Raw genomic sequence first — 13433 nt, forward strand, 5'->3', positions numbered from 1 at the left:
AAGTTTGACACACTTTAAACGCCATACACTTGTATTTTATTTCATCGGGGACACAGATCTTATAAATGTGTCAAAAAGTGATCTTGTTTGAAACTGTGATGATGTGTACATTTCCACAATCGGTGTCACCTACAACATTTGTTGATAAAATCGAACTATATTGCCTCATTTAGCCTGTATGAAGCATCAGTGAATGAAAAAGACATACTATGTGATCAAAAGTATCCGGATACCTCCAAAAACACAGTTTTTCATATTAGGTGCATTGTGGTGCCACCCACTGCCAGGGCGCGTAAGCACAAAAGCGTGACGGCCGACCGCGTATGTTGACTAACAGAGACCGCCGAGAGTTGAAGGGGGTCGTAATGTGTAATGGACAGAAAGCTATCCAGACCATCACACAGGAATTCCAAACTGCATCAGGATCCACTGTAAGTACTATGACAGTTAGGCGGGAGGAGAGAGAAGTTGTATTTTATGGTAGAGCGGCTGCTCATAAGCCACACTTCACGCCCGTAAATGCCAAACGACGCATTGCTTGGCGTAAAGAGTGTAAACATTGGACGATTGAACAGTAGAGAAACGTTGTGTGGAGTGCACAATGTGGCGATCTGATGGGAAGGTGAGGGTATTTCGAATACTCGGTGAACGTCACCTGCCAGTGTATGTAGTGCCAACAGTAAAATTCCGAGGCGGTGGTCTAATGGTGTAGTCGTGTTTCTCATGGAATGGTACTGCACCTCTTGTTATTTTGCGTGGCACTATCACAGCAAAGGCCTAAATTGATGTTTTAAGCACCTTCTTGCTTTCCACTGTTGAAGAGCAATTCAGGGATGGCGATAGCATCTTTCAACACGATCAAGCACCTGTCCATAATGCACGGATTGTGGCGGAGTGGTCACACGACAACAACATCTCTGTAATGGACTGTCCTGCACACAGTCTTCACCTGAATCCTATAGAACACCTTTGGAATCTTTCGAACGCCGACTTCGTGCCAGACCTCACCGACCGACAACGATACCTCTCCTCAGGTCAGCACTCCGTGAAGAATGGTCTGCCATTTCCCAGGAAACCTTCCATCATTTGATTGAACGTGTGCCTGAGAGATGGCAGCTGTCATGAAGACTAAGGGTGTACCAACACCATATTGAATTCTATCATTACCGATGGAAGATGCCACGAACTTGCAAGTCATTTTCAGGCACGTGTCCGTATACTTTTGATGACGTAGTGTAGAAGAAATGTACCGAGGAAATAATTGCAAGGAGTATACTTCAGTCTCCAGGACATTAATCCGTTCCAAATACGCGAAGTCTGTAAATGACCCACTTTTGCAACTTTTGCAAAGAATAACTTCCAGAATGTCATTATCTTCTAGACAGATTATCTCAATCGTGTCCCAGTTATCATGAAGGCTAAGAGTGGACCAACACCATATCGACTTCCAGCATTAGCAATGGAGGCCCCACGAATTTGTAAGTCATTTTCAGCCAAGTGTCCGGATACTTTTGATCACATAGTGTACGTAATTTAGTTTGTACGGAACCCTCAGTGCGCGAGTTCTATTCACACTTGGCCAATTTTTATTTTTTAAATTTGTTTTTTAATTTAATTTTTTTATTCTTTTCTTTTTGTACGATGCACTGCAGAATGACTTACAAAGGTGAAACTAGCCAGTCGTGCGAATTATAATAAAGCGAATACTTGTCAACAAAAGCCGAACTGGGAAACTTTAAAATGTGTTATCTTTAAAGTACTTAGCAGTTTCTGCAGTGCTAATAACCCACAGAAGCCATTTCTCCGTGTAAATACGACATAATAGAAAAGGAGCGTTTCCAACCACGTAAGATAATGTTAATTCAAATGTGACAAATGTTACTTTATTTTACAATACTTAAACACAACGATAAATATACTGTATTAATCGGCAGTAAGGTTATTTGTGAAGAACTATCGAATTGTTATCCCAGTGAAGGTACATTATTTATTTTTTGGTTCACTGACTACGAACGTAGGTTCTTTTTGTAATCGTGCAACTGTTTCCAGTGATAAAATAGTGTTACATTTCTCTCCTTTGTAGTGGCTGTTGTTCAACAGGTAAACAATGGAACCCGTGTCGGTCATTTTCCTCTTTATAATGAAACCAGTTCTTTCTGCGGCCACCGCCATATAGCGTGATATGAGACGGCGGCCCTCACGTTTCAGAATTAATGGAAAAAGTTACGCTCATACGGCTTTAGAACCAGGAAAACTCCAGCAGCTTCCATCACAGTCTCATTGGTGGGTAGGCGCTTTGTAAGGGAGCCTGCTAATAGATGCCAATCCACGTCAGTTCGCAATTCCCTCAGATTAACAACATATTAACTTTGAAGTCATTAGTTTTCTACATAGAATGACGATTAAATTATCATGTCGTCATCATGAAATTCGTTTCTCACAGCCTCTAAAAAAATCTATGAAAATCTGCTTCTCGGCAGCCAGTGAATCACGAACACACTGAATTATTACAAGCACGTCAAGGTTGCAAACAGACTCCTTTCAAGTGTTAGTTCAATATTTTACTACCGCATGCTAGTATAATGCAGCTCTTAAGTGGTGTACCCGTGTTGAGCCGAAATGTTAAGGTTCAAGGAAAAAACTGAATCTTAAAACCTACAAACATATGACGGAGAAAGTTCCAAATAAATCTCTACTGAAAAAATATGTGTAATTTATATGGAACGCGATCAGTACTCTTTGTATTTTCGGTCTAAAAAGTATATACGGCTTGGCTGATCGAAGCCCGAACCTAAATTAAACTAATTTTAACAGAAATAAGGACATATTGGCGAAACAGTAATGTGACACGATTTTTAGGGTAACACAGATATCTACAGCCGTCACTGTAGCCGAGCGGTTCTAGGCGCTTTAGTCTGGAACCGCGCTGCTGCTACGGTCGCAGGTTCGAATCCTGCCTCGGGCATGGATGTGTGTGATGTCCTTAGGTTGGTTACGTTTAAGTAGTTCTAAGTCTATGGGACTGATGACCTCAGATGTTAAGTCCCATAGTGCTCAGAGCCATTTTTGAACCGTAACAGTAGTTCCCAAGAAACGTGCAGCACAAAATGGGATGTCAGTTGTTATATTTATTTTCTTCTGAATTGTTTTCATTGTGTGATACCTAGAAAGCGTCGAGGTAGCTCTTTATTTGTGAAAACGAAACAGACACTATCCGTTGTCAGTACGTAAAGAAGAACCACAGTTTTCTGCTCTCTGAGTTCTACTACAGTTTCAGTGTTACCAATGATCTGGAGATACCTACGTAACTGATCTTACCTTTTACCTGTATTGGAGATACCTTCGTAACCGATCTTACCTTGTACCAGTATTGTGTTCGAGAGAAATCCCAGGAAATATTCTTCCCGACAGCTGCTACATGTGATTCTTCTCTTCCAGTTCAAGATTAACAATACCGTCTCTCCATTAGAATGATTTAATGTGGAGATTCGTGATCAATTCTAGTTTCTTTCGGAAGATGGAGCCGTTGTCCCAAAATGAATATATTTATCTGCATGAGTTTTACGTAGTCCTTGTGTTGTTGACAAATTCACCTCACTTCGAGATCCTTAAACATTTTTGTAGCTACGTCACGCAATCTACATCGTAGCCTAACGAGACCACGGAAGTAAATTGATAATGGCGTCATTATTGATCGGGTGATAGCTTTCTGCAGAAAATTAACATTTTTTGGTGTTGTAGTGGTTCCTTGGGGTGACACGTATAACTGCAGTGGCAGGAGAAGTCTGACTGCTGTGGGTGCATCTAGAAAATAAGACATTTTAAATGATACACTTTCCACGATTATTTAATACAGTGATGTTACATGTCGTTGGGCCCTTAGGATAAAAGAGTGGTATCGACTGACTGAGTTTGGTTTATCAGTACAGCACGTATACATTCACTGACAAATTGAACGAAGAGTAGCCTGGAGATACCGATTTACTTGATCGAAACAACTTGCCGCAACAACTCGATTCGTAATTCAGCACAGTACACATGTTTTTGAACGTGCTGAAAATAGCAGGTACTTACTGATATACTGTTCCGTTTTAATGACCAGTAAAATACTGGACTGTAACTGGCTGACTCATTTTAGTGGTTGATAAAATAATACTTTGTGGTTGGGAAAGCATAACTGTGTGTATGTATGTGTGTGTGTGTGTGCGTGTGTGTGTGTGTGTGTGCGTGTGTGCGAAATTTGGTAACGAGGTAGAATTTCTGATCACGAGGCAGTATTTGTGCTGATGGGTATGTATATCAAGTTAATGCTGATGCCACAACCTCCCCCTCCCCTAACCCCTCCCTGTACATCTGCTTCCTGTACATTTAGCGCCAGACCTTTTCCATGCTGCTGTTTCACTTCCAGCCTAGAGTCTTGGATGGAACTTAGCTATACTATTCTTCTTTTTGAAGACAATCAATAATTATTATTTATTACAATACTAGAGCAATAAACGTCTGATTCATGTCAGCTCAACTGAGAATTCAAAAAATCTAATAGTGCTTTTAGGACCATTTTTTTCTTAAAAGTGGGAAGCCAATTGTTTCGATGAATTCCGCCCAAGCTCAGACACAATTCTGCTATGTATTTACAAATCTACCATTGGCTCGTTGCTGGCTCTGGGCTCTCCAGGAGTTCCCAGTTTATACACCACAGATCTATGAACACATTAAAAAAGGAGCCGTAAAAAGAAATATACAAAAGTATTACCTGCATTGATCTCATTGTGCTGCACAAACGCTGCTTCATTTCACGTATTGTGCATACCCTGTCTTACTACGGCTCAAAGACTCGCTCGAGAGCAACAATGTAGACTGAACCATTACAACTGATCGGTACTGCATTGGCAGATCCAGTGTTAGTGCCTGTATTGAAATACGCACCATTGGGACCAAAAGCATACCGGAATGACCATTCTCTTTAAGCGTCAATTAGGTGTATTTTCTCTTGTCATTAATAAAAATGAAATGTGCGTGTTAGAAACTGAAATTAATCAAATGTGCTTGATGCAGTTCTGTTCAGTGTTTTCCAAGCTTTCAAATTAAACTTATCCCAAAACCTATGACAACTAATAATTTTAAGTTGTATGAGTTCAGTGAGATAAGTTTCAATACGCGTCTCAATGTATCGACCATACCGCCTCATAAATCTACCACTATGGTTATCATTACTTTTATTGTTCTTTTCCAAAACAGTATTATTATTATTGCGACATTAGTGTTCGGTGAAAGCAGACGAGACCTGAAAACAGTAGGAGCATACTTCTGATCCCTCAGTTGCGCTGATGCCCCAGCTCGACGGCTGGCGCTCTCGTAAGATATGGTCACGCAGTGTTTACTTGTAGACGCTGCAACCAGTGTTTACAAGATCCATGTTGCTCGTGCCGTCTCTCGTAGCATTTGTTACACAGCTTCGTTATGGGGAAAAGTGGTAATCTTCACACTTTTAAAGGTTTGTGAAAATTATGAACAACAGTGGAAGAACACTGTGAAACTGTTATTCGTCAAGGATAAAGAGCGGTCAAATGCCCCCGAAATTCAGAATTGGGAGCTACCTACAGGTAACTAATAAGAGATCAACTACATAGTGTGCGACTTAACACTAACGACTCAATCCATTATTTCAAACTTAGCTCTAACTCAATGTTTTCTTCTTCTTCTTCTTCTTTTCCTTATGGCTTTATCCCGCGGTTGCGTAGGGCGGCATGATTAGAATCGGATTTGGCCTGATGCCCTTCCTGCCGCCCCCCGGGACGGAATTAGTGTACCCCAGCTGTCTGTGTCTAGTGTAATCCATGGAAGAGTGCGCAGATGTTTGCGAGGCGTGTAACTGAGGCGGGACGTGCGGACCAGCCCAGTATTCACCTAGTGGGATGTGGAAAACCGCCTAAAACCCACATCCAGGCTGGCCAGCACACCAGCACTCTCGCTAGGTGGATTTGATACAGTGCTGGCGCGCCTTCCCAAGTCCAGGAAGCAGCACATTGGCGCTCTCGGCGAACCTGGCGTGTCTTTGCTCTAACCAGTGTATCAGCAAGTAATTCGCGAATGTACTGGGAACTTTGAGTTAAAAATAACGATAAGCTGCCTGCCGGTGTGGCCGAGAGGTTGTAGGCGCTTCAGTCTGGAATCGGGTGACCACTACGGTCGTAGGTTCGAATCCTGCCTCGGGCATGGATGTGTGTGATGTCCTTAGGTTAGTTAGGTTTAAGTAGATCTAAGTTATAGGACACTGATGACCTCAATTGTTAAGTCCCTTAATACTCAGCCATTTCAACCATTTTAACAATGGACTATGTCTCTTAGCTTACCGTTAGTCCAGTCAAAGACAACTTGAGAAATCTCCAGGTGTTTAACATCCTGACGGAAGTACCAAACGAAGTAATAAAATTCAAACTGCAGACTTAAGGAAACTTTAGTGCAATCCGGAACGAGGTCTGGGCAGATTTTTACCCGTTTCTCGTCTCATCTGTATGACACGCATAGGATAACTATCAGCATGGTTCATATCTATTGCAACAGACCAAGATAAACAGGACTGTCCAAGTTGAAAATTTCGTCTTGAGCTGAAACTAACTAAAAGTGAACCTTTAGTTTATGATCTCGTAGTAGTTATAAGTGCAAAACCGGTAGCATCAGTTGAAAGTTATTCATTTGCCGTTAATGATATCGGAACAATAAACAATGAGGCTAATCGCAGTACTGATGTTCCACGTGTTTTAAGCCCATGTCCATCTCTGTCTTAGGAATTCGCGGGAGGATTCAGAACGATTTAGGAACGTGGAATACTAATGCATTACCTAACAGTGAAGCCCAGGCTACCGTTAAAGCTTAAGGCCCTACACACGCAAAAACCGACAGGTCGACCAATCGACGGACAAACTGGACGTTTGAAGGCGCTTTGGCCAACCGACCGATCAGCTTTTCTTGTCGAGATGTAGGTCGGGTAGCGAACTGTGCCGTGTGTAGCGCTGTCGTACCATCAGCCCGGCAAAAGTTCATCTTTCGTCACTGTGCTGGGTTAAATGCTTTTCTAAGATACAAGATACAGCGCATGCCCGACGAAGTTGCAGGTGCTTGTGGGACACGTCGTACAAGGAGTGCAACGATAGAGATTCAAGAAATGAAGAATTTGTTTCATTTTTCTTGGATCCGTGATGGCTTTAAGTGGCTCATAGAGGGTGTAAAAGACATGGAGGGTGAAGAAAAATTCGGGCTCTCGGACTTCCCGGCACGATTCTTCACGTACTGGTAATACAAAAACGTGTGCCACAAAATTTCTTCCAGCGCATATTTAGGGCAGTAAACGGACGTTAAAGATTGGCATTCTGGCAACACTGTAATCACGTGTACTGTACCTACCTCTGCCAGCAGATATAACACTGCTGTGCAGTTGGTGCAGTGGATTGAGTTTTGGGTTAGCATACAGAAAAGTCGAAGGTTCGATTCTGTGTCGAGGCATATCTGCTTTTATTTGCCAAAAGTAGTCTGAAAAGTACGGTATTTGGCGTCTTAATTGTACAGCGATTACAGTGGGTCTTCTACAAAACATTGCAGTTATGTACTACGGACACTGAAACGGAAATACGATCGGTTTCATTGGTCAGCTTTTATAGAATCCTTTTGCATGAACTGTTTCGCACCACTGCATCTACTAGATTCCAAACGTTATTTGCGTTACGGTTCCACAGTGGTCCCATCAAGTGATAGCAACTATGGTTCTTACCACGTTCAGGTCCAGTACACATCGTTAGGGCAGCACGTCACCAGTACGGCTGACAACGTGCTTTGTAAATAATTTCGATGAGACCATTGGCTGGAGGTACACAGAAAACAGGTTTGTGATGTATTATATGCAGCGGTGCAGAACAATTCGCGTAAATGACATGCAAAAGGCTTCTTTAAAAGCTCATCAGTGTGAACGATTGTACTTCCATTTCTGTTCTCATAGTACGTAACTGCAAATGTTTTGTAGAAGACCCACTGTAATGAATGTATGACGACAAATACCACAGACACCGTACCACGCAGACTACTTTCACCGAATAAATATAAATAAGCCTCGACCCAGAATCGAGCCCCCCCCCCTCCCCCCTCACCATCTCCTGCATGCTAACTCACACTATCCAATGTACTAACTGCACAGCACTGCACTATCTGCTGACAGAGGTAATTAACTTCATTACAGTGTTGCCAGATTGCCAATCTTTTGCGTCCGTTTACTCCCCGATATATGTGTAGAACGGACAGATATTTTTGTATTGCTAGCATGTACGAAATCACCCTCCTAAGTCCGAGTGCGCGAATTTTTCTTTACTCTGTGTAATTAATAAAAGTCTGTCGACATTCTATTTCTGTTTTTGGGTTTTATTTCGATACTTACCAGAAATGAAATAGAAACACCGAAATACAGACAAATTAGATGTTAGACCCAACAATCGAAATATATACAGCCAGTCCACGTTCATTCATGAAATAAACTTGTTTCATTGTTGTGTTACAAAAATGTAGTCACCATCCAAGGCTTCAGCTATGTAGAGCAACGTGTGGGATTATTTTTTTACAGGTATAAACAGTTATTAAGTGATTCATTTCTTGCTTATGTGTTATTGTATTTATTAGATGATGTGCGTCCCCACAGTTTGTAGCCTTTCTTCCCCAAATTTGAAATAAGTTGTTTTAATTTACAGGACATCATGCTCCATACATAAATTGAATTTTTATTTTTAAAAATGTGAATTTGTGGTAAGATCTTGCGGGACCATACTGCTTAGGCCATCCGTCCCTTAGCTTACACACTACTTAAACTAACTTACGTGATGGACAAGGGGGGGGGGGGGTGAGGGGGGGGAGCCGAGTGGACCGTCACAAGACGCCTCAGACAAGAGCACGGCTATCCCGCGCGGCATACATAAATAAATTAACAAGGTGTATATGAACATCTTTTGTTTCATTTATTGTGTTTTACCATGATGTCCATGATGTATTTCCTCAGGCATCACGTTGCAGGTTTAAGGAATCATTTTAGATAATAGTTGTGGGGATACATCACCATATTCTAGGTCCTCTAATTTCTGCATGTAGCTCGAAAACGTAATGTCTCTAACAACCTCTCCTCACACCTTACCGCCTCTCTCATGATGGTATTCTTTTTCGTTAAAAATGGTTTGATGATGTTCAGCAGCTCCGAAATGCAAGTTCCTTCTTTTCTTAGACAATTAAGAATACATGACTTCTAACTTCTTGAGTGACAAAGTGTAGGTGAGTTTCTTTCCTTAGATTAGCCGCTTCTTTACCTATAGATTTCTCTCTGTTTTTATTGTCCTTGTTACTTTTCGATCACCAAGACAAACCCCAGTATTTGTTTCTGTATTAATCCAAAAATCGAATGGCTCTAAGCACTATGGGACTTAACAACATCTGAGGTCATCAGTCCCCTAGACTTAGAACTACTTATACCTAACTAAGTTAAGGACATCACACAATCCATGCCCGAGGCAGGATTCGAACCTGCGACCGTAGCAGCAGCGTTGTTCCGGACTGAAGTGCCTAGAACCGCTCGGCCACAGCGGCCGGCGTATTAATCCAAACGAGAACTCGTAGAACATAAATACACTGAACTTAACTCATCAGTGGTGTATCCCCATACAACGAATTTCTATTGTTAATCGCTAGATGGCACGTCGCACCGCTTTGTAGTTCTTCGTCTTCGTGAGGTGCCGGTTGAAACAAGCTGGAGTACGCTGAGGTTTGTGAAACCCCAACACATCACTCTTGTCACGGAAGAAGAAAAGTAAGGTAACAATTTCACTGAATTTTTTAAATTTTTGAAAGTATTTTCCATAAGATGTAACATTTAACTGTATAATTTTCGGCAAATGTTGTTATAGATGGCCACTCGTGGGCCAGAAGCAGACCAACTATGAGCATTGACTGATGATGTACTTGACGAGAGGCCTATCATTCCGAAGATGAAGATGAAGAAGATGCTGTTATTGTAAGTGATCACGACATCATCATTGCAGGTAGGAGTTGAAAATGATGAAAATGAGGCCAGGGATAGTTATCTTGTAAAAGACGGAATGACTAAATGGTGTAAAGAATTCGGACGACCTAAGGTTAGAACAAAATCGCACAACATTATTACCCGACTTCCAGGCGTCGTTGGAGATGGCAAACAGTGTGCTACACCTCTAAAATGTTTGAATCTCTTAACATGTCCTTACACTATTGAACAAATTGTCTTGTGTACCAGTAAACGCATAGAGAGTCAGAGAGAGAAGTACTCACAAGAGTACCTACTAAAATCTACAGCCAACCACGAAATTGTGGTAGTACTTAGGCTGCTGTATTTAGCTGGGACATACAAGGCAGGTAGGCTGAATTTAGAAGGTCTTTGGGAATCTCTTGGAACTGGGATAGCGATGTTTCGGTCGCAGGTTCGAATCTTGCCTCGGGTATGGATGTGTGTGATGTCCTTAGGTTAGTTAGGTTTAAGTAGTTCTAAGTTGTAGGGGACTGATGACCTCAGATGTTAAGTCCCATAGTGCTCAGAGCCATTTGAACCATTTTCTAACCTTTTGATGACCAATATACTCAAGCAGCCAGAAAAGTAGACAGACTGGCTCCAATTAGAGATGTTCTTCTCCAGTTTGTGGGTAACTGTAAGAAACATTTCTCTCTCAGTGAATATGGCAGATTATACGAAAAATCAGAAATGTTTCGTGGGAGCTGCTCTTTCAGAATGTACGTACCCACAGAGCCAGCAAAGTATGGTCTGAAATGCCAGGGTGTATTGCACGGTGAATTTAGAAGTCTGTTATATTTTATTGCTAACTTTGAAAGGTCCATCTGGCTGCTGGAGTGGAACGACTAAAGCAACCAATTTCGGGTTCTGGTAGTAATGTTACCACTGATAACTGGTTCACAAGTTGCTTACAAACTTCTAGAGGACCTTAACATAATAGTTGGAACAATGCTAAGAAACAAGGGAGATAGATTCCATGGTCATCTGTAAATGCACGAGGTCAAAGTGTTCATTCCACAATTTTCGGTTTTCATCAGGGCAAAACTTTGGTTTCATATGTCCTCCAAAAGGATAAAGTGGTATTACTGGTGTCAACAACGCACCATGATGCTGCCGTCGATGAATCCACTGGTGCAGATCAATAGTTCCTACAATATTACAAAATGTGGTGTTGATGTAGATGAACTTTTTACCTCATATGATTATCAAGAGTGAATGTGGCAGGAATTAATACCTAAGTAATTTATGATTGTAATACGAAAACGAAACATAAGCTGGAAATTCTTGAAGAATCTGTCTCTTCAGCTTATTAGGAGCTCCCTACCGAACTCGCTGCAAGTTTCCGACGACATCAAAAGAACCTTTACCTCAAGGACCGCCTGACAAAGTTCAAGTTGTGTCAAATGTTCAGAGAATAAAGACCAGAAAACAAAATATACTTGCAAGAGATGTAACAGATATTTATGTATGGGACATTTCGTTGTAATTTGTGATGATTGTGCCAGTAAGGAGGAATTAGATGATGAGGCATGAAAATGTTTTTTGTATAATGAGTATGTTGTGGTACTGTTTACACCTAAAACATGTTTTGTTAACTGTAACCTTGTAAATGTATGTCACATATTTAGAGTTTCATGTCTTCTTACATTATATTGATCTTTTTTTCTTAATCTGATGAATTCAGTTATTTCAGTAGAATAGCTTTGCACTTAAATAATCGATATTGTACGACTCAGTATCCACAGCTCGTATGCAGCTAGTAATTAACTAATAAATTCAATTTTATTATTGTAACTGTATGTTAATAACAGACAATAATATTAGTAGATAGCAATAACTTACAATCGATTAAACAACTGATTTCAATGTTAAAATATTCAAAATGTATAAAAAATCTACGTGGGGTGTACAACACCTCACACACGACTAGCACAAGAATTCCAAGGCCACGCGACTGCTGGCTTAAGATAAACAAATCACAAGAACAAGGCAGCGCTGTAATCGCTGAGTGCTGTCGGTCGTAGCGTGTGTAGGCTGCCACGAAATTGGTTGGTCGGTAAGTCGGCCAATAAAATGGCGTGTGTGTGTCTAGGGGCCTCAAAGATTACAGCACAACTGACACTAACAACACGGGATAAAACGGTAGACAACCGACTTTCGAAGAGACATTGAAGTCGCGGTCGACAGGTTACAGCAAACAATTCAAAAATGACGGCGATGGAGGACATTCAGTGAGATCATTCAGTGTCACGTAATGCGCGGTGGCCAAAGGAAAATCTTGAAACGCGATCGATGGTACATTCAGCGGAATCTTCTGTATATTCGCCATTTGAAACAATGAAACAATCGGAATTGGATACAACTGTGTCTGTTTGTATAGAAAATCCGAGTCAAGTTTCAACTTAGATGTCTAAGAGAAAAAATTCTGCGAGTAATAACGAAGAGGACAAACCGATGTATAAAAAGAGCTTTCAGCGGTTTTCAACAGTGACCCAGGTGAAAGCGAGGTTGAAGATATACCATTGCCTTTCTCGGAAGCGATCTACTATGACACACATCAACTTATTGCGGGCAATCGTGAGGGAGAAAAGAGAGTACAGAAGCTGGAAACTGTAGCGTCAAGTAGAAACAAGTGGAAATTTAGGAAAAGAGAGGCGACTCTCTTCGAAATTGATGGTTCAAATGGCTCTGAGCACTATGAGACTTAACATCTGAGGTCATCAGTCCCCTAGAACGTAGAACTACTTAAACCTAACCAACCTAAGGACATCACACACATCTATGCCCGAGGCAGGATTCGAACCTGCGACCGTAGCTGTCGCGCGGTTCCAGACTGAAGCGCCTAGAACCGCTCGGCCACACCGGCCGGCTTTCGAAATTGAAAATCCGTATCTATTACAAGAGCAAGAATAAAAAGTGTAGACATCTAAAGAGAGAAGTACAATTCAAATCACAAAACACGTCAACGATCTATCTTATTTTAAAATTTACACCTAAAATATCTCCAGAATATCAATTAAGCAATACTCAAGTTTCTGCAGAGGTTTTTAAATGTAGGCTAAATCGATAGAGTATTACTGCAGGGAGTCGAAACGAACACTCTCGATGACACTGCAGGATACAATTCAGTTCTCAACAGATCTGAAGCAGGGGAACAGTGATATTAACAAAAGACGGTATTCATCTGACGAAAACTGGGAAATTTTCAAGTGGGAGAAGAATATTAGCAGAAATCGGAGATATACTCTTTGTAAATGTGTATGATTCGTCTACAAAGAGTTGCAGACAGAAAAGAGCCGAGTTTTTCAAACAAGAAATTATGTTCGTTTTACCAACGACGTGTAGCAAAGCGGTAACTGGTGGT

The sequence above is a fragment of the Schistocerca serialis genome, chromosome 1 (genome assembly GCF_023864345.2).
Source record: "Schistocerca serialis cubense isolate TAMUIC-IGC-003099 chromosome 1, iqSchSeri2.2, whole genome shotgun sequence".
In the NCBI taxonomy this organism is placed as follows: domain Eukaryota; kingdom Metazoa; phylum Arthropoda; class Insecta; order Orthoptera; family Acrididae; genus Schistocerca; species Schistocerca serialis.